The sequence below is a fragment of the Mus caroli genome, chromosome 14 (genome assembly GCF_900094665.2).
Source record: "Mus caroli chromosome 14, CAROLI_EIJ_v1.1, whole genome shotgun sequence".
NCBI classification, from domain to species: Eukaryota; Metazoa; Chordata; class Mammalia; order Rodentia; family Muridae; genus Mus; species Mus caroli.
The window spans coordinates 102315336-102339408 of NC_034583.1; positions in this window are offsets into that span (position 1 = coordinate 102315336).

Consider the following 24073-nt stretch of genomic DNA (forward strand, 5'->3'; position numbering starts at 1 on the left):
CAAAAGATGGCCTAGTCGGCCATCACTGGAAAGAGAGGCCCATTGGACTTGCAAACTTTATATGCCCCAATACAGGGGAATGCCAGGGCCAAAAGAATGAGTATGGGTGGGTAGGGAAGTGGGGGGTGTATGGGGGACTTTTGGAATAGCATTGGAAATGTAATTGAGGAAAATATGTAATAAAAAAAAAAAGGTTGTAGACCTATCCTCAGAAAAGAAAAATAGATCTGAAATAAAATCTACAGGACTCAAAAGGAAAATAAAATAAAATAAAATAAAATAGTGTGCCTGTTAATAGTGCCTTGATATTTATTGTCTTTATGAGAATCATCTGCTGCCTGTTTCTATATTTTCAGAAATCATTAAATACATATAGTTTGGCATATATTCCATCTAATACAAAAAGTCATGTGATGGTTGTTTCTGCTTATAAATAAACATATGTTCTTTCAGACATATATAATTATGAAGTCATGAAACCTTCCAGCAATTAAACCAAATAAAGATTCATTTCATTTTATAACATTATATAAATTGAACTAATTTGTGTCATTTATGGTAATGTTTCTAGAATGAATTTTGCTCATTATTTGAGTCTCTTTTCAAACTATCTGGTGCCAATTTAGGATTATTTTTTATATAATGTAATAGTGCACAAATATCATAAATAAATGAAAAGTATGGTTTGAAATAATTTTAAAATAAGCAAAAAAACTCCATATGACAACACTTCAAATTTGAATAACACTATCTAAAAAACATAGTATGTAATGATGAATTAATTTTCATCTGAGCATCCAGGTCTGGTTTACTGCTAGAAAATCTATTAGGGAATTATATTGCATTAAAATATTAAATGGAAATACCTTTTAATCTTTTCATTAGAATCAGAAAGTACACTCAAAAAAGTGCAATGCTGCTTTATCATTAAGGCTCTTTAATAAACCAAGACCAGTTGCGAACTACTATAGAATGAATAGTAGAATGTCCACTTGAAAACTATTGTAATCATCATATTTAATGTTGTAATGACAAAGTATTATTTTAAAAGATCAAGAGAACTAGAAGGTAACAACTTTGCTCCATTTTATTCTTTATTGAGTGAGATTTTGAAATAATGCAGTTTGTCAGTTAAAGCATAAGATACAGAAAGGAGGAATGAAAATATCTTTCCCTTATGATAACATAATTCTATTATAAAATGGGACAAATAATTTTTGTCTCAATTAATAAATTAACAGCTTCTTATTTCCATTAAACTGGGCATTTTGTATTGGAAATTTAAAATATGCTTTCTTCCCAAAGCTTCCCATAATGCTTTACTGTTTGCTTTGTTGTAGCAAATTTGCTAATCATGAAAATCCTTACACCTCATTAACTAACCTCTGATATTTTATTCATGTTTAACTGGACAATTTGAATTATAAAGTCTTTCAGATTTTGAAAAATATATGAAGTTTTCTCCTTTTAATAGAATAATAGGAGCATTAGTATATTGTGACAACCACTGATTACTAATATTTTATCCACTGGCTTTGTTACTTACAAAAATTTGTGTAATAAGAATCAAACATAATGGTATGAAAAGAACTTTTGGTAACATTCAATACTTATTTGTTTCCTTATGGTTTCTTTTTTGTTTGTTTGTTTTTTGTTTTTTGTTTTTTGAGACAGGGTTTCTCTGCATAGCCCAGGCTGTCCTGGAACTCACTTTGTAGACTAGGCTGGCCTTGAAATCAGAAATGTGCCTACCTCTGACTCCCAAGTGCTGGGATTAAAGGCGTGTGCCACCACACCCAGCTATGGTTTCATAATTAATTTTAAGTATTTAATTAAATAAAATTATCCTTGCTAAATATGACTGTCTTTATTTTGACCCGCTCAAGAATATTTTTGATGTTTTGTAATTATACTTATATAAACTTTTAAATTATGTTTTAAATATATAAATAATATTTACAAACATTCATATACACGTGTTTATATGTTCAATACATTTAGAACACATTTGAGTAAATAATCATGACCTGAATGGTAGCTTATATATCAAATTACACTTCTAAGACGTAGCACCATTGAGAATTCCTTCAATAAATGAATGGCATCTTGCTACTCCTCATTCCATAAATCATTTAATATTGTTTGTGTTCAGGATTTTCACATAGAGAAAATATATATTAATTTTTCTTGTATACATATTTTATTCTTTTTCTGTTTATACATAAAATATTTTTACAATAAAATATTTGAAAAATCTTAAATAAAAATGAAAGCCATTGAGCTGCCCAACGATATTACATTTTCTATTATAGATTATATATATTCGAATATAAAAAATGATGGGAATATTAGTAGATAAATTGGGTTGTTTACTCTAAGTAACTGAAGGTCATGATTTATACAAAACAACTTAATTGTTTCTTTATAATTATTGGAAAAATGGTTTTACATAAAAACGTATCAGTTCTAAAAATATTACTGTATGAAGAATAGTTCCATTTCAAATAAGGAACAATGTTTTGAACAAAGCTAGCATTGTGGTCAAGTTTATATCCATTTACTCTGAAGAAATAGAGAATGTTTAGTGAAGGATTCTCTAAAATTGCAGAAATCAATTGCATGAAGAAAGACATGTGGCAACACATGTTGTTGAGATTCAGTTTTCAGTAATCAGGTATTTCAAAAATATTAACAATCATTGATATCTTAGAGAAAAGTAAAAGTTGGGAATTAAGCAGAGATTTAAAAAGCAAATTATCTTTCTTAATTGTATTTGATTAATCTCTTTCATATTTCTCTGATATTATGTTATTATATTTTGATTTTGCAGTAAATATAATTGTAAGATTTGTCAACTGGAAATTAAATCAGTGCAATGATCTATTATACAATTACTAACTCTTTGAAAACACCATATTTGTTCTTTTTGAATATTTAAGGCAATTTACTGAGAATTACGTGTGAATTTCCATTTTTCTACATGTAATAAAAAGGGAAGTTGCATAGTATGTTAGATTAGAAAAACTTACCTGATAAGTGTATTTTTATACTAGTCAACAAAGGTAGAAAAATATTTCAGTTCCTCTGTTAATTTGAGTATGTGGAAACCTTGTTTTCTAAATTAATTCTTTGAAGTTTTAGAACTTGCAGAAGTACCTCAGAAAATATTAATAAGTACTAGACATACACAGAAAAAAAATTCTAAAATAGCATTCTTTTTACAAGCAAACTTCTAAATACTAGTTGACTTACCTCTTGCTAAATGACAGAGCAGGAGAGTTCATCAATAAGGAACTGGGCCCAGGAGCACCCAGCCTTTGTAAGGACCTACCAGCAGTTAATGGTTACTGGGAGAGAAAGGTAATTTCATTTGTCACCACTGATAAAATCCTCTCTGTTATACATAACTTCCTCAAACATGGTCATTTACCTGACTCTAATGACACAAATGGAGAAGCCATGCCAACATACACAGGCATGCACACACAGACACACACACATACACACACTCAGAAAGAGAGAGAAAGAGAGAGAAAAGAGAGGGGGGGATAATTCACATACAAAGACATGAAGGAAAACAGTCAACTAGTTAGCAAGACAAAAAAAAATACTACTATCACAGAGATAAGAGATACATATGAAAATGACCAAAACATATACACGTATAAAATATAATAATAAAACCCATTTATTTGATGTAATTACTATAGAGTGACAAAAAAGTGATGACATTTGTGGAAAGTGCTCAGTATCAGCAGCAGTCAGTTGAGTGACTCAAGCAGTTGAGTCACCCTGTCGTGCACAGAGCTCTTTAGCATGAAAGTAGAATGTCACTGAAGTGACCTGTATATGGGAAAATAGAGCCATGTCTTCCAGGGAATCACATAGGCCATGAGAAACAACATATGGGAAATGTTTATGTGTAAAACATTTTATAGTTATGGAAATTTCCTTCTTAGACATTTTTAATAATCAATTTAAAGAATGTCAGCTTTAATCAGTAGTATCTTCATGGTCTTTCCATTTTAAAATTGTTTCCAGAGGGGGAAAAAATTCAATGCATTTATAAAATCTGACTCTACATTTATACCTTGAAAATTCTTTTAAATAAATGTGGACTCTGCACTGGAAACTCATTAGTTTAATTATTCAGCTTCAATAATGTGCAATTTGAAAACATGAGGCCTTTGATCCCTAACCTTTCTAATCTCTGCTGGAACTAGTACAGCATTTTCAAGTCTATTAATGTCCTTTTTCTTGGATTCTTCCCCCACTTGATTTTAGCTGACATATATAGTAAGAAAATAGAAGCACAAATATTCCAAGAGAAATATTTTGTGATAATGTAAAGTTAAATCAGGGAAGGATACTTTTCATTTAATAGAACTTTCAACCTTTAATTTATTATAATTTAAATTGTGGATCATGTAAATTCCTTTGAAATTACTTGAGTCATCTGAGAGTTAGAAATACCACATGACTTATGTTAAGATGCAAAGGAAGATATCATACACATCATGCAGACACATGTACATAGCAAGATAACCATGACCTCTCCTCAGCCTAAGCAACAATTTCTGAATTATCATCCACACTTTAGTCCCACCCCTCTCTTTGTATAAACATAGGTAGTCTCCCCATTGAGTTCCTTTATTTTTTATTTTTGGATATATAATTTAGAATACAATTACATTATTTCTCCTAGAAATATAAATGATTCAGTATAAAATTTTAGTTATTTTACAATCCAGTCATATTGGTTCCAGGCAAGCATGGACTAACTACACCAATAAACATGCCAAAGTTGACAGAAAAATCCATGAGTCCCAGCCCCGCACAAAGAACTACAGGTGAATGAGGAATAGTGAAAAAAGAGAAGAGATGCTTTGCCAGGAGGAAGTTTACCAATTCATTGTCCAATAACAAATGATCAATCATGAAAATGTGCATGCAAGCACAGGTTATATTTATAAATATGTATGTTCTGGCTAATTTTGTGTAACTACACTTTAACTGACTCTTCTGGGAGGAGGAAGCCTCAACTGAGAAATTTGCAACAGAAGTTTGGACTCAAGTAAGCACTTAGGGCATTTTCTTAATCAGTCATCAATGTGAGAGGGAAACATCCATTGGGTGGGTTGCTTTGAGTTCTGTAAGAAACCAAATGGAACAAGCCATAGAAAGCAAGCTGATAAGAGGCTAGTACATGGCCTCTGTATCAGCTCTTGTCCTCAGTTCCTGCCCTTCTAGACTTCCTGTGCTTTTCTCCTTTGATTATGAACTGTGGTGTAGGAGTAGAAGCCAAATAAACTCTTTCCTCTACAACATGCCTTTTTATCATTGTGATTTATCAAAGCGGTAGTAGTCCTAACACACACACACACAGAGAGTTACCTATATGTCTATCATTATATTCTGACACATTTATAAATGATGTAATTAAATCAGAGTAATAGATATTTTTGTATTCTCAAATACTTGTCAATGTCAATTTATTGAAAATTAGGAACTTTCATATATCTATCAAATTCTTCCAGTTATAGTGACACTTTCAATTTCAACAATTAGGTGATAGCAAATAAACATGTAAGAGTTGATGCTTGGCCTAGGATACATAGAATGTTCTTGGGAAGCAAGATTGACATAATGAAACTCCACCATAATAATTATGGTGTGGTGGAAGAGCTTTAGAATGGAAAAAAATCTAAAGTGAGAAAATGAAAATGACCAGAAATATTTTTAAAGTGTTCAGCATCATTACCCATTGAAAAATCTACAAACACAAACTACTTTTATTTTCCATCTCTCCCTAGTCAGAATGGCTACAATGAAGAACAGAAATGATAACAAATGTTGGGATGGATTCAGGAAGAAAACAAATTTAGATGTTGTGGATGAGGGTGTAACCAAGCAGCCCCTCTGAATACATCACTCCTCAATATATGCCTACAAGTGTGGCCTGCTACAGAGATACGAGCACATCTATGTTCATTTCTGCTTTCCTCAAAATAGCAGGAAAATGATATCGTCTTGATCTGTAGTAACAGTTGACTGGATTAGAAAAAGTACGGCATATTTTCATAATGCAATTTTTCTCACATGTAGAGAAAAATGAAGTAAGCAAATTTGCAGATATGGCTGTGAAATGGATGGGAATGGAAGAAATATACTGAATCAGAGAACTGAGTCTAAGAGACAGCAAGTTTTCTCTCATATGGCAATGTGACTGTCAAGTATTCTGTTAAAGCAAAGTGGAAGCTGGAAAATTAGAAAGTGGACTCTGGGTGCATAAGACATTAAAGGAGCAGAGATGGCAAATTACAGATAAATTGAAAGTGGAGGTGAAATATGAGGAGTTGGAGGAGGATAAAGCAGAGAGGGATGTGGGTATATGGGGAAAATGAGGAGGGATGTGGAGAGAAATAAAACAAAGAAAGGGATTATGAAGAGACATATGAAGCACACTTAATCACTGTCCATTTTTATGTGGAAGAATAGTAGAACTGAAAGATGGGGAGGACATGCAAAGTGTTTAAGGATTAAGTGGTCATAGAAGCAGGGGATGAGTTGGCTGGTGGGTTAAGCAAAAATATAGTTCTATGAAAAAAAGGTCTTTTAGAAACCTCCATGTTGTAGGTGAATTTCAAAATACGCCATATGTTGAAATACATTCATGTTGTTAGTACTTACAATGTGTTAGTGGACAGATCATATCTCTCTGAAAAGAAATAACTTATTTATTGAAAATTGTAGTGCCAGGCAACAGAGGTCTTCCTACAAGTTATCTGTCAAAGAGCCCACAGTTGTCTTCAAAATGATATGATTATGTCATTGTTCTCGCTTACTCTCTGTAAGGACATGGTAAGACTACGACTGACAACAACACATTTTGTCTACTGTATATAGAGATGCAAGCCTTGAGTCTCCAGGAAATTTATCTCTCCTTGGGTATCTCCTGATGCGCTGAAGGTACTGTGGAAGGTTGCTGCTTGAGAGAGAGCATCAGTCATCTTCCCTGTCATTGGACCATGTATGCTACAGTACTAGGGTGACAGGCAATGTGTGTCTTTGATACACATTAGTGGTTATCTGCTGAGGGTAACACATATGTTTTGATTGTATTTGAGGCATGCTGTACGGTTCAGATTATTATGCTGGTCCTGTAATTCTGGTCAAAAGCATGGAGCAAGGGTGTCAGATACCTTATGGTAGAAAACACTATCTTGTGGTAGTTTGAATATGCTTAGCCTAGGGAGTGGCACTAATAGGAGGTGTGGCTTTGTGGGATGAAGTGTGTCACTGTGTTGGTTGGGCTTTAAGAGATCCTCCTCCCAGCTTCCTGGAAAACAGTCCTCTCCTTCCACCTGCCTTTGGATAAATGTAGAATTCTCAGCTCCTCTAGCCCCATGCCTGCCCAGAGGCTGCTATGGACCCACCTTGATGATAATGGACTGAACCTCTGAACATGTAAGCCAGACCCTATTATATATTGTCCCAATATAAGAGTTGTCTTGGTCATGATGTCTTTTAAGAGCCGTAAAACCCTGAGACAGTTACTTTGGTAATGAACATGTAATCAAAATCCTTTCGATTTATTAAATCATGGAGTTTTACATGGGCTATTCCCAATCCTGGACAGAGAAATATCTATTTGCTGAGATAGGCAGTATATTGAAGATATGTAGCTGGACACCATGCTGAGATTAAATTCTTGCTTAATTAAGTTCTGACTGTAAGTTCTTGCTTTTATTTCTTTTTAAATCAAAATGAGGTTTGTTTTTTTTTTTTTTAACTTGAAATCTGTTCCAAAAATCTTCTTTCTCTAAACAAGTGAAGCCTGAGATATTTCTGAGAAGCAAATGAGTAGACATAGCCTATTGGGTCCCCCATCTGTCCTCTCAGTTTCCTAAGATTTCACCAGTAGTATTTTTTTATACTATCTTTTATTAATTAATTTATTTATTTACATTTCAAATGCTATCCCCTTTCCCAGTCTCCCCTCCACAACTCCCCCACCTCATTCCCCATTCATCCTCCATTTTTCCTCTAAGATGGTGTTCCCCCACCCACCCACCACATTCACCCTCTCTCTGCCTCACCCCTCTCAAATCCCCCTTTGCTGGGGCAACAAGTCTCCAGAGGACCAAGTACTTCTATTCCCACTGATGACAGAAAAGGCAATCCTCTGCTAACTATCTAGTGGGAGCCATGGACCCACCCATGTATTCTCTTTGGTTGGTAGTTTAATCCCTGTGAGCTCTGAGGGATCCAGTTAGTTGATAGTGTTGTTCTTCCTATGGAGTTGCAATCCCTGTCAGTTCCTTCAATCCTTCCCCGAACTCTTCAATTTGCGGTCCCCAGACTCAGTACAATGGTTGGCTTTGAGTATCTGTATTTATCTCAGCCAAGGGCTGGAAGCATGTCTCAGAGAACAGCCCCACTAAGTTCCTATGTACAAGCACTTCTTGGCATCAGCAATAGTGTTTGGGTTTGGTGTCTGCAGATGAGATTGATCTCAAGATGAGAAGGTCTCTGGATGGTCTTTCTTTGAGTCTCTGCTGCATTTTTTGTTCTTGCAATTCATGTGAGCCTGGTTATGATGGACCTCCTGGGAGTCAAGCTGTTCCTGCATTGGTGAGGAGGGTTAGGGTTGGCTGGAGCACCAGATCTGCCCCCAAGTGCAGTTGTGGACCTGAAGGAAGATCGTCTTTATTACTTTACTGGAAACTGAACTGCATTTGGAGAGCTTTAAACGAACCAAGCTCTGATCAACTTCTATCACCTAAACTAAACTAAAATTTAATGTTGAACACTCTGTACATTTCTGTTCATAAAGTTATCTAATTCCATTCTTAAAATGTTTAGATACAATTATATTTCATTTCTATTTAAAAATAAACTATCTGCATGTTATATCAAAATAAATCATAAATAAATAAAGACAGAGTGCTCAGAAAGACCTATATTGGCGCCAGGAAACAAGGCTCAGGACTTTGAAGGGGAGGTGGAGCCATTATAATGGCAGATGATAGCTAGCTGGAGAAATGCTGCCTTCTAGATGTGTGCTGCTTACTGCAATAATGAACTCACAGCAGCTGTGATCATCTGCACATCTTTCACACAAAGTGAAGGCAGACAAAACCTGCACAGAGATGGAGTACAAGAACTCCAAGACACATTCATTATTGAGAAAGGCATGACAGTGGATAGCTGGTGTGAGGGAAACTCCATCTTGATTTAGAATGTAATCCCACCTGGCTTTCTGGTGCTGAAACAGTTCTAGAACCATGCACCTATAGGCAAAAAAGGACTAAAAATGTATTTCACATTGTATCTACCAGTACACCAGCTTATCACTTGATGCACATTTGGGTTACTTCTACTTTTAAATTAATATTAATAATATAAGATTATAATATAGTAACAATAATGCCAGGAGTGTGCATATATAAAATTTGTATGATTTTTTTTATTTTACTGAGTGTACTTATGGCAAAACTAATGGATCATACATATAATAAGTATAATTTTAATTTGCAAAAATGCCAAATATTTTTCAAAGGTGATTGTAGCAGGCTAAAACAACCTATAATATACAGTTTCAACACTATGTCTCTATTCTAGATGCAGGTAGTTATTATGTGTTACTTGAAAATATTTTCTCCTGATTTTAAACTTTTTGTTAATCTTTAAACATGAAATAATTGAAGACATTTGTGACTTCAGCCTATAAAAGATGCTCTCAGTGAACCTCCAGTCCTTTGATTGTCACCAACATTGGCAGGCACTTAACACTGGATTCCATGAGCTACTCACACCATCGGAGAACTGCTTCTCCCCGCCCCCTGGTTTGATCCTCTCTGAGACAAGAACTTCTCCTTTTTGCTAGCTTTGATGTTCTCTCCTTTTCATCCTGACCTCCTAATTACAGACTGACTGAGACTCAGTCCCTCCTTTTCCTCTAGTCTAGTCACGTACATTTGATGATCTAATTTGACCTAATGATTGTCACTTTTATTAAACTTCTGATAGTCTCAGGTTTCATCTCTAACTAGAATTATTGACCAAAACCTAGTGTAGCGGTTCTCAGCCTTCCTAGTGCTGTAACCTGTTCAGATGGGTACTCATGTTGTCGTGATATTCAATTGAATTATTATTTGCATTACTGCTTCATAACTGTAAATTTGACAGTTATGAATTGCAATGTAAATATACATATCTTCTAATGCCCTTAGGTTGTTCAACCCAACAGGTGTCACGACCCACAGGTTAAGAAACCTTTATTCCTATTCATACATCTGTTGTAGTTTATTTTGAAATATTAATTAATTAATTAATTTTGTGTCCCTAGTGTGTGTGTGAACACTTACCAATGTTATGACACAGAAATAATAGAGGTAGGATGATAATTTGTGACAGTAATTTTTTCCTACCACTGGAGAAATTCCATGTCTAGAACTCATTTTATCAGGTGTAAGATCCTTTCTTTCTCCAGTTAAGGATTTCACCAGCCATAATAGACAATAGCATAGTATATAGATACTATACATATTTCAATGTGGGAAACTGAAAACTTAACATATTTCTCTAAAATATTAATATACTAGTTTAAATTAATGACAACCATTGTCTTCATTTGTTGAAGTAAGTATGAAGTGTCAACAAACCAAAGCTTTAATGCTATTTCCAAGTTATGTTTATGTCACATAATATAAAATCTTCTACTGATCCATTTACCTTTCAGAAATCTAATCTCCATTTCCTTCCTCCACTCCATACTCTGCTTAGAGCATCACACCCTCCATATTATGACTTGTTTCCTGAAAGAACTTTCTTCCTCTTTCTTGTTATCATTTTTCCATATTACCAAATATAGCAAGATTTAGTATGCATACTGTTATTCATATACATATATGCACACATACACTATTTTCAAAAAGCCCAAATTGGCTACTATATACAAAATTAAATGACAGCTCATATTTTATTCAATAAGAACATCAGTTGTCCCTCTGACCAATCCCTTTCTACTTTAGGTGTTCAGACACTCCTGATTTATAGAACTGGAAATTTCCATGTGTTTAAGAGTCCATGTGCATGCATGTGTGCATTCGTGTGTGTATGAGTGTGTGTGTGCCTGTGTGTGTATGTGTGTGTGTTTGAGTGTGTGTGTGTGTGTATGTTTGTGTTTGAGTGTGTGTGTGTGTGTGTGAATGTGTGTGTGTGTGATTTTTGAGGTTGATTTGAAGATCACAGGTATAACAGCTGTTAATTATCAACTTGACAGCATCTAGGGTTGAATGAGAGAAGAACCTCCAGTTATTCCTTCATGAGTTTCTCTTGATTAACCTAATTAATGTGGAAAGACTTAATGGGACTACTGCCTGGCAGAGGATCCTGGCCTTTGTAAGATGGAGAGAGCAAGGTAAGCATTAACTAGATTGCCTGGATTCATTATTATTTTCTAACATAATGTAATCAGCTGCTTCAGGATTTTTTTTCCGCCCTGACTTGAAGTCAAATGGATTGTATCTTGAACTGTGAGCTAAAGTAGCTCTTTTTTTTCCTTAAATTGTTTTTGTCAGAGTGTTACTGTAAGAGGAAAAAAAGGCTCAGATGTCCAGCCACATGCTAGCAAACACAATACCATCAAGCTACACTTCCACCTGATTCTTTTTTCTTTTTTAATTGAACATCATACTTATGGTTCCACCATACAAATCAGTACTGGTAGTTTTACTCCAAGCTTACATTGATTATGTATTTTACATAATGGTCAAATCTTACCTTTAATGTAACTTTTTATTAAGGAGTTCCTATTTTCTGATACCACTTTTTTTTTTATGCTGACTATTGTCATTACTTCGATCATCATTACTTCACAAACCTTTGTTTTTTCCAAAGATTTTAACCATATGAATTACGAGAAAAATTACTCATTTACTCTCACTATTATGCATTGCTTGCCTATGTTCCACTAAAATGGGAATATTACAAAACTGGGTAAATGTATCTGTTTTATTTGCTAGTGAGCTGAGAGAAATAGCTCATGAAGTCTATTAGCACAGGTTCGAGGTAATTTTCTCTTTGTAACACAGAGACCTTACAATGTGGTCATATCTACCTTTTGAAAGCAATACATCACAACTTGTATGTCATATCAGGTGGGTACTAGAGTATTTGAAAAGAAATCAGAGAAAATATAACTGATTAAATTATTTTTAAAAAAGTACCAAGATACAAAATTAAACTGACCAGAATTGTTTATCATGGGTGTGAAATTGTGACTTAAAATCAATACTGAAGTCAAAGAAAGAAATGAGCGAAGGATAAAATGGGATTTTACATCTAAAGGCATGTTTCATTTCTATTCAGTGAAGCTGAAGTCAGTACTTTTAGATTATTTAAGTTGCAACCAAGTGTAAAGAAACATAATTAAACTTCAACCAGAACAAAACATTGTACTTACTAACCACAAATGAGCAGCAGTTCTTCCCAGCTGTGTGCAGAATCCTTAGCTCTCTCTTTATTGGAAAAAAATAAAAAATGTGATTGCAAAAACATTAGCCAGTACAATTAGTGTAAGACTGAGCCATTCACACCATCTTTTGAATGCATACTTCACAATGTTGTTAAAATAGGTATTATTATTACTGAGGCAAGATATTCTAGGAAGCTGTGTAAATAGGGTATGACCTTCATAAAATCACAGGATTTTGATAGATTAAAGCTAACACAAAAAGCAACACATTCTATTTTGGAAATAGCAAGCACTCCCATTTTGTAAGAAATAAAGCCTTCTCCCACATACATTATTATTTTTCAACCTCTCCTACTAGGAAAGAAAAATGTAGGCTGTTCCTCCCTTATTTTACTCCCTTACTTAGAAGTGTGTTTTCCTCTATACACTTTGTAGGAACTGTGATATTGTGCACATTCCTTTATTTATCATTATTTCTCTTTTTATGTATTTCTTACTCAATGTATCTTCCTCAGTGCTTACAAGTCTTGAGTAATACAGAAATTAGTATATTAGTATATATGTATGCATTGTGGTTGGTATTAATTGTAAAATAATAGATTTCATTATGAATTTTCTTACATGCATGTGATGTATAAATTATACTATAACATAATTAGCATTACTTCACTTTTCTCAGCTTCACTAGTCTTCTTCCTATTCCAAGTGGTCACCTTTCTAATTTTATGGGTTTTTGTTTTTTGTTTTAAGAGCTAAATATCCACATTCCACAGGAAGGAGAAACCATGTAATATTAGACTTTCTTGTTTTTCATGTTGATATTCAATTTTATATTTTTTCTTATAATTTAATAAATGATTTTATTATTTTATAAGGGTATTTTAATAACTGATAACAATGCAGAGAGTGTGCATCCATTTTTAACTCTTGATATTTGAAGTAATGCTTTCATGCTTCCAATTCTGAAAATGTTAGTTGTAGCTTTGTAATCTACAGACTGTATTATGTTTAATTCTTAGTTCTTAGAGTTTTCATCATGAGGGAATCATGAACATTTTCAAAGACTTGGTATACTTCTGTATTAGTCAGGGTTCTCTAAAGTCACAGAACTTATGGATAGTCTCTATATAGTAAAGGAATGTACTGATGACTTACAGTAGGCAGTCCAATTCCCAACAATGGTTGAGTCGCAGCTGTGAATGGAAGTCCAAGGATCTAGCAGTTACCCAGCCCCACATATCAAGCAGGCGAAGGAGCGAGAGCTAGACTCCCTTCTTCCAATGTCCTTATATGGTCTCCAGCAGAAGGTGTAGCCCAGATTAAAGGTGTGTTCTACCACACCTTTAATCCTAGATGACCTTGAATTTGGAAATCTCCCTGTCTTAATCATCTGAAATCCATGGCCACTATGCCTCAAGATCTCCATACCAAGATCCAGATCAGAAACTTCTATCTCCCAACCTCCAGATTAGGGTCACTGGTGAGCCTTCCAACTCTGGATTGTAGTACATTCCAAATATAGTCAAGTTGACAACTAGGAATAGACACTACAGCATCTATTTAAATAATTAGGTGATTTTCGTCCTTGATTCTATCTGTAAATCAAATGACACTTAAAATTGTTTTGTATCCCTCTAAACTTTCAAGTCTAAAGCAATTATCTTGATCATAGTAACTAATCTTTTCCAAACTGCTTTTGATATCAATTCTGTAAATGTTTTACAGAGAATCTTTACCTAATCTTGAAGAAGATGGGTAGACATTTCCTATAAAATTCTTTACTATATAATCTTTGTCTTACTTTCATAAAATGTAACTATGAAAACCATTAATGTGTGCAGTTATTTCCTTGAAATTCTGGTAGAACTTATAAGTGAATAAGAGATAACTTATAAGTTCTCTTATAAGTTATTGGTCCTTGATGACTTAGAATTATGTGGAGACTCGGGTACTTTTTGGTTCTTCATATTGTTTAGTGATTTATTAATTGCTTGTTTAATATTTGGTAGATTATATGCATCTACAATTATTATCCTTATTTTTCAGTTAACTTGAACATATATTTTAAAATAAATACCAACTTAAAATAATTATATTTGTTGGCATATGTACATATTATGTATGAATGTATTATGTTTTATGTATTATGTATTATGTATAATGTATTATGCATAATGTATTATGTATTTATGTATATGTATGTGTTTATCCAGATATCCATGCCTCAGCACCATTGCAGAGGTTCAAGAGCAACTCACAGCTTGACAAACTCTTTCTTTACTTTGCACACTGTAGCTGCCAAAGGTGACAGGTTTCATGTTTCATGGCAAGAACCTAAATATCTCCTTATGGTCTGGTCCCGTATATTTAGTAGTTCATAGATTTCATGATCATTGTCTGTTATATATATTGCAAATCAGTGGATATCTTCACTTTATTATTTGTTTGTTTGTTTTGTTTTTCAGTTTGTCTTTGGTTTTAGATGAGAGTCTGAATATGACTTATCTGCCTTTTGGGATTTTTGCTTGCTTGTTTGTTTTGTTTTGCTACTGTCTTGTTTTATTTTAACACCTTATTACTTCATTGGCAGTCTGTATTTTTAGTTTAATTTTACTTCATTAATGTCTGACAAAATAAGTATTGTTTTGCTTACTGATTTTGACTTTGCTTTGTTTTTCTTTTGTCTAAGATACTGAGGTACATAAACTATTTACATGGTATATCTCTGATACTTAATATAACATGCTTTTACACAGATTTCCTTCTTAGAATGGTCTTTACTGTTTCCTTAAGATTCTGGGATGTTGTAGTTTTATTTTCATTTGTTGTAGTAGTTTTTAATTTTCTTTTCATTATTTTGTTGGCATTATTGTTTATGTGTATGTGTGTGTTCACTAATTTTATGAGTGATTTTATTAATTGTATATATATATGCTACTAATTCACTTTAGAGATGTGTTGTCATGCTGGCCACTTTTGTGGATCATAGAGAGCAAAGCCTATAAGACTATTGATTGCCATAACTTGACAAGGATCAGAAGGTGCTGCCTTGTTGGAATAGCTCTGATTGTGTTGGAAGGAAGTATGCAACTGGTGTTTCAAATGCTGAAGCCAAGACCAAGGTCTTTCTTTTTCCTTCCTTTGCCTCAGGGTATGGAATTCCCAGTCTCCTCTCTAGCAGTATGTCTGCCTCCATACTGCCATGCTCCCTACCACAATGATATTGAACTAAACCTCTGAACCTGTAAGGAAGTGCTCTATTTTTTAAGAGTTGATATCTCTTCCCAGCAATACAACATTAAGACAGAAATTGGTGTATATTATGTGTCATTGTATGTTGGAAGTACATGTTCTCTTTTTTCACTTTTATTCTACAGGGGGTTTTACTTAAGAGACTTTCATGAGTCTCAAAAGAGTCTGAACTTTGGACTTTTAAACAGTGTTGAAGTAATCCCAAGGTGGGAGTGGGTGGGTGGGTGGGGGCGTACCCTCATCGAAGTGGGTGGGGAGCACCCTCATCGGAGAGGAAGGAAGGGGGATGGGATGGGGGCTTGCAGAGTTTGAAATCTGGGAGGGGGACAATATTTGAAATATAAACAAATAAAATAACCAATTTAAAAAAAAAAAAAAAAAGCTGTCATGGTCGTGGCACTTAGATTCCTGTCATAATCAACAAAGTTAAACTGAATCAAATCATTTTCCAAATCTTCAAACTGAGAATTACCTAACGCATGAAATACTAGAACAGCTTCCACAGACGTCAAAGGACAAATTGGTAAGAAAACGTGCATCACCCCCTTGATAGACTTCTTATGAACAGAAGTGATAAATGTAAGGTGAAGTCAAAGAAGTCTATCAGCCTTTTCAACACACTGCTGGGCTAGTGTTTGAGTTGCCTAATCTGGGAAAAGAAATCGCACCTGAAAGATTTCATTCTCTTCTTGGAAGGACTACTAACTCTGCTTGGATGTCTTTCCTGTGAATTCCACCTTTGATATCATGTTATTCCATCTAAACTCCTTCCAAGCTCACATACAAGGCAATAGAAAATGTTGCAGAATTTCCCAAACCTAATTTACATAGAAGTTTTGAATGTCTGACTTTATTTTAGGAATTAAAGAAGACACAGTGCAACCGTTAGGCTTTAGCAACTGTGCTTCATTAGTATTTCCTGAAAATCACTGTGAGCTTTATAACCCACTGATTATAATGTCAGGTATATAACAGAATCCACACTCATAATTGCTTTCATGCTATGCTTTCCCTCTCTGGACTTATTTCAAGCTATTTTCAGACCAGGCTCTGTGTGCTGTGATCTAAAACTTCCTAGGAGATCTACTGAGAGAGCTGAAAGTGTTTAGGTGGCACTGACTCAATTCTTTAAAGGTCTTGACAGAGCTTCACAATTCTGTGTTTTTATGACCCACAGTCTGAGGTTATATATCATTAGGCAGTTTTCTACTGGCTTAGGGTAAGAAAGAGTGCAATTTTCTCACCCAGCAAGTCCTAACTCCTCTTGAAAACTATTTTTTTTTCTTTTAGTATCTTGTGGTATTCATTTAAAAATTTAACTGATACCTTCAATGTTTTGCCAGAATATCCACTTTTCCATATTCATAGCATGTTTTCTTTCATATCTTACCTTAGGGAAAGTCACGTATGTATTAAATATTTCTCTATAAATGGTTCATCTTATTTGTTTACCTTGAACAAAATTGGAACCGTTTTGCAACACTTTGCTACTCAATGTAATAATTGTGTTTATTATTATTATTATTGCTATTGTCATTGTATAAGATATTTTAGCATAGATTCCTATATTAGATTATTACTGGGATTATTGAAATGCACAGAACCATTTAAACGTCAAAGTTCTACAGAAAGAAATATTTATTTTCTTCCCAACTGAACAGAAGAGGACTATTTACTGTGCTTGCTATGCAGGTCCTCCTGTGGCCAGCTTATTCTTCTCACTCTGGCAGTCAGGTCAACATCAGACTGGGCGACAGGGAGACTTTACTTTCTGCCTTCACACCTACAGCTGCCCAGCTACACATTATCTCCCCTATTCATAGCTTTTATTATAGAAGTAAATCTGCTACTCATAGGAACTTGGCTCTTACATTGTCCAAACAATCCAAATTTGCTAATCTGGATGGTTCTGATTTAAAAGCTTTACACAGCTTTCGCAGTCACAGGGTCAAGAACATAGCTAAAGACAAAACAGAATAAGGACCTAATTTAAAGCAACCTCACATTTCTTCACTAACAGTCTGAAAGTCTTTGTAGATTATCTACAACTGTACTGTTTACATCACTATCAACTCTAAATCAGAGTTTAAAATTTGAGCTTAAACATTTTTTAATAACACACCCAGATCTGGGCACTAAACATTTCTTGACTATTTGTCAAATGTATGTGAGGTTGTAATTAAACAGTATGCTAAACATCCTTATATAAGAGGCTTCAACCTATATGAGATAACCATACATGTAAAGTGTAGGGGGAAAGAAGTAGGTACAATGAAAGAGAATCTGTCCTAATTATAATCATAGGATAAAAACAATGGTCAAGTAATAAGTGCAAAGTGAGTTGGTATTTGCATCAAGGACAGTATATCATTATAAGCTAAGAGATCCTTAAACCTATCAGCAACAATTTATGGTGTTTTGATTCTGATCCCTTTGTGTAAATTTTCATTAGTATCAAAATTATGTAACAAACATTATAGCACAGATTCTATGCATAGTGCAATCTAGATTTAGCATTCATCTCAGAGTTAATCAACTCTCTAAAGAAAATGAAAAAAAAAAACACACACACAAAACCCCAAACAAATCTGTAATATTTCAAATACAGTGAATCTTGCATAACAATTAATAATCTGTAGAAAGCAAAATTGGTGAAGCACTTGAAGTGATAGGTTCCTGAAGCATGAACACTCTTTAAGAAGATCAGAAGGGTTTCTGAAGGAAGCATGTGGGCATGTGTAAAGGGAAGAATATGTCCAACATAAGAGATTATGGTTGGGATTATCTCGTGCAATAGAGGAAGACGTCTTCAATTATGCTTCATTACCTACTCCGCTCATGATATTTTTAAATTAGAAATTTTCCTTGTTATTTACTTTCAGACTTGTAGTATGTTCTCTCTACATTAGCCTATCTCTTTCTGTCTGCCACTCATTTAAATACTAATCCTATTTTTCTCTGTAACACTTTCCAAACATTTACGTATTCTTTTTTTAATTTGAGACACTGCTTAACCTTTCAAAACACAAATTTGTAACTCTCAATTGGTGTGTAACTATAACTTTCAGCCAGTATTTACCAGTAACCAGGATTTCACTTAAGCCTCTCATCTATGTTTTGGCTGCTGAAAGACACATTCTCTTTTTCTTGGATATTTTCTTTACTTACATTTCAAATGTTTCCCCTTTCCAGGTCTCCCCTTAAGAAACCCCCTATCCCATCTACCCTCCCCCTGCCCCTATGAGCATGTTCCCCCACCCACCCACTCCCATCCTCCAGCCATGGCATTTTCCTAAACTGGGGCATGGAATACACCCTCAGGCCCAATGGTCTCTCCTACCACTGATGCCCAACAAGATTATCTTCTGTCACATATGCAGCTGGAACCATGGGAACCTCCATATGTACTCTGTGGTTGGTGGTCCAGTAGACAGAAACTCTGGCAGGTCTGACTGGTTGACACTCTTGCTCCCTCCATGGGGCTGCAAACCCCCCTCAGCTCCTTCAGTCCTTTCTCCAACTCCACCATAGGGAACCCCAAAGCTCAGTCCAATGGTTTGCTGCAAGCTTCCTCCTGTGTATTTGTCAGGCTCTGGCAGAGACTCTCAGAAGACAGCCATATCAGGCTTCTATCAGCAAGCATCCAGATTAATGTGCAGATTTGGTGGCTCTATATGGCATGGATCCCCAGGAGAGACCCATTCTTGTGTAGGCTCAGTATAGACAAAGCTTACTACTTTATTTGATATAACTGAAAAGCTTTTTGCTTCCAAATATTCTTAAATACTTGTATTGCTGTGTAAATTTACTGTAGATAAAAATCTTCTTTTTACAGTTATACAGATAAATCACAGAGTGTTCACTACCTTCCACTGTGTGTTTGCATGTAGAAAGAAAGAGCAAAGAGGGAAAGAGCAAGAATGGGAGCAAAGCCATGAAAAACTCCATGAATCCTGGAGACAAAGTGATTTTTTTCCTCCAGATATTTTATCATTTTCATGAAATTATTCAATACCTTCATATCAAACAAATGAGCATTCGGAATTGTCTTCTATCTTTCTTGTATTTTATTGAATCTTTACTTATCACTTTTTAAATGCATTATAACATTGACATACTCAAAAAATAAGTATAATCACTCTTAATATTGTAATATTAAGGTAAATTTTAATAATCTATTAAGTATATTGAATGATATAATCACATATAATGTAAAACTCATTTGCTATTATTTTATTCCTTTGTATCCTACTAGTGAACTCCTTGCAGACATATTGTGCGGCCAAAATTTCTCTCCATGACTAATGCATATTTTAGCCTTATTAAAAGTTTGTAAGATTTACTGAAATAAACACCAGCAGCTCAGCCACAAAGGTAAACAATTAATAAATGGGATTTCATAAAACTGAAAAGCTTCTATAAGCAAAAAAACATCATGAGAAAGAAAACACAGCAGCCTACAGAATGTCCAAAAATCTTCACCAGTCCTTTATCCAACAGAGGGCTAATTTCTAAAATATATAAAATCTTAAGAAACTAGACATCAAAAAACCAACTACATAACTAAAAAATTGCATAGAGATCGAAACAGAGAATTCTCAGCATAGGAATCACTAATGACTAAGAAATGCTCCATTAAAATGTTCACTATCCTTCGTTATCAGGGAAATGTAAATCAAAACTCTTCTGATATTTCTCTTTACATCCCTCAGGATGTCCAAGAACAAAAACTCAAGCAACAGGGCATACTGGCATACTGTTCAGGATATAAGCTTACACAACTACTTTAGAGATCAAATTGGCCATTTCTCAGAAAATTGTGGATAGTATTACCTCAAGACCAAGCTATACATCTCCTGGGCATGTACCCAGAAGATGTTCTACTATTCTACAAAAACACTTACTCATCTGTGTTCACAGCAACTTTATTGTTAAGAGTCAGAAACTTGAAACATCCTTGATGTTCCTGAACTGAAAGAATGGGTAAAAAAAAAAAAAAGAAAATATGGTACATTTCCACAATGGAATATTACTCATCTGTAAAAACAGTGGTCACATGTAATTTGAAGGCAATTGGACAGAACAACAGAAGAGCATCCTGAGTGAGATAACCAAGACCCAGAAAGACAAACCTGGTGTGTATTTACTTGTAAGTCTATATTAGCCATAAAGTACAGAATAACCATGTTATAATCCACAGACCCAAAGGAGCTAACTAACAGAAAAAGGCTGAAAGAAGATATCATGAATCTCACTGATAGCACACAGTAGAATAGTCATTGAGGGCAGAAGGAGGGAAAAGACTGGGTTGTGGAGGGTGTGGAAGAATAATAACAGAAGGGATGGGATAGGGCACAGACAAAGAGAAAGATTAGATGGAGACTAAACTAGAATTGGTAGGGACTGCATCTCTGAGACAAGCAAGAAACCTAAAACAATGGAAATTACAAGGTATCTATGGCCGGGTGTGGTGTCTCATGCCTTTAATCCCAGCATTTGGGAGGCAGAGGCAGGTGGATTTCTGAGTTTTAGGCCAGCCTGGTCTACAAAGTGAGTTCCAGGACAGCCAGGGCTGTACAGAGGAACCCTGTCTCAAAAAACAATAAAACAAACAAACAAACAAAAATTACAAGGTATCTATGAAGGTTATCCTATCAATGGCGATCATGGAACCTGAAGCAGCCATGTCTTATAGACAGAAAAGGCTTGCTACAGAGAGACTGGGACAGCAAACCAGTCACAAAACCTTGGGCCCAGAATTTGTCTGGCCTAGAAAATATGCAAGAGTAAAGATGGAACAGAAATTGAAGGAAAGGCCACCCAATGACTATCCAACCTTGAGACTCTTTGTCATGGAGTGAGCTGCCTTCCCTGACACTGATAAGGAAATTCTGCTATACTTACAGACACCTAGAATAACTGTCATCTGAGTGGTTTTACCCAGTAACTGATGGAAACTGATACTGGAACTGACAACCAAACATTAGGAGGATGTTAGGGAATCCTACAGAACAGGGACAAGAAGGATGAAAGGTAACAGTGAGGTCAAGAACACAAGAAAACCTACAAAATCAACTAACCTGGGCCCACAGGACCCTGTACTGGCTGGTTTTGTCTGTCAACTTGACCCAAGCTGGAGTTATCACAGAGAGTTCTCCCTTGAGGAAATGCTTCCATGAGATCCAGCTGTGGGGCATTTTCTCAGTTGGTGATCAAGTGTGGGAGGGCCTAGTCCACTGTGGGTGGTGCCAATGCTGGTCTGGTAGTCTTGGGTTCTATAAGAAAGAAAGCTGAGCAAGCCAGGGGAAGCAAGCCAGTAAGTAACATCCCTCCATGGTCTCTGCATCAGCTCCTGCTTCCTCACCTGCTTGAGTTCCAGTCATGATTTCTTTGGTGATGAACAGCAATTTGGAAGTGTAAGCTGAATAAACCCTTTCCTCTCCAACTTGCTTCTTGGTCAAAATATTTGTGCAGGAATAGAAACTCTAACTAAGACAGGCCCCACACAGGCTGTACAACTAAACAGAGAACTTGTATGAGGCAGACCACATATGTAACAATTGTGCAGCCTGGTCTTCTGTGGAACTTTGAACAACATAGCAGGGGCTGTATCTATCTTGGTTGTCTGCCTTTGGGTCCCTTTGCATTAAATGGGGAGCCTTTCCTATCCACAATAGGATATGATGTTCCTATGCCTACTCCAGTATCATATGACAAAGTAGGTTGATATCCATTGGAGCACTCCCCATTATTGAGGAGAAAGGGAAAAAGGGAGGACAAGAGGAAGAAGAGGAAGAGCAGTGAAAGTAAGATAATGGAGGAGAGGAGGGTAGGGGAAGTATAATCACGATGTAAAGTTTCAAACGTTTATTGATTAGAAAAAAAAGAAATGTAAATTGAAGCTTCTTCTAATTGAAAAAAGTGGCTGAAATACTGGTTTCATGAATATCAGACAATCTCCTCTATTTGCTGTGCTTACCCTTTCAATCTCACACTATTGTAGAGGTAATGAGGAAGTGACTGCAACAAGAGTTGGTTATTATTTTTATTTAGAGAACAGAAGAATTAAAAACATTGTAATTGTTACATTTCTATAACTGATGTATTTTAATTATTTTTCTTATGTGATTATGTGTTTATATGTGTGCTTGTAATACGTATATATGCACATATATATGCAAATATGTTTTTAAATCTTTAATTTCCTTGGTATTTTATGTTACATTGACGTTTCCTATGGTAAAGGCCTTATCTTTTTAAGTTTACCTTTGTGAATTCAATATTATCATTTATCATATGAAAGTGCAAATTTAATAAATACCAAGTCTATCATTTTGTTTGACATGTGAGATGTGATATATAGTACATCATGCTTGAAACTTTCTTCTTACTACATTGCTTATTGTTAGTGAATATATAAATAAACATAAATTGTCTTACATAGTTGAACAGTGAATGGAAGGTTTAAGAAACGGAAGTCTTGTCATTATCATGTTCATAGTAACCAGAGCAGAAGCACTTACTTCAACTATAATAGTTTAAACCACACAAATACACATGAAAATTACATGGCAGTTAAAGTAAAATAACCCCAATATATCGTTACGACTTCTTACTTACTGACCCAGAAATCACACTATTTTCAATAGTGATTATCTGCAGAAAGAAAAAAAAAGCCTCAGTTTTGCTTAATTTAATTTCTTCTGTTTTCCACAAGAGAGCTAATAAAATAATAAAGAATAGAAAGAATGTGAAAACTGAATGTTTATAGTCCTTCTATTTTATGTATGCTTTAGTTTAACTTTCATGTACCTTCTGAACATAGAAGATAATAAGGCAAATAGAGGTATCAATTACTTCCTAACCCCAAGCATCCAGTATAAAAAAAAGATTTTGAGCTATGTCTTCTATTGCTGATTTTATACTAACCATGACATTTGATGGATATAATGACTCATTTACAGTCTAAAATGTTGCTCTTTAAGATTGAAGAATCAGTAAACTCTTAATTGCCAACCTTGTAGCCACACATATCAATATTAACTCTAGTGTTATTTATTCCAAATATTTGAAGTTATCTTAATATACGAAATACGTAAATTACATGAAATACCTTGACAATTAATTACAGTTGGTTAAATTCGGCAATATTACATATTGACCTGCAGGGATGTTTTCTATGTCAACTGCATGTTTGAAATTTCAAAAGATATATAGTTTGCTTTTTGAGGATAGTGTCTGCATTTTGTGATTTGTGCTACCTCAGGATTAGCAAACAATGACAGAATTATGTTTATTAATGTCAGATTTATTCCTATTCTGGAGATCAAGAAAAGAATT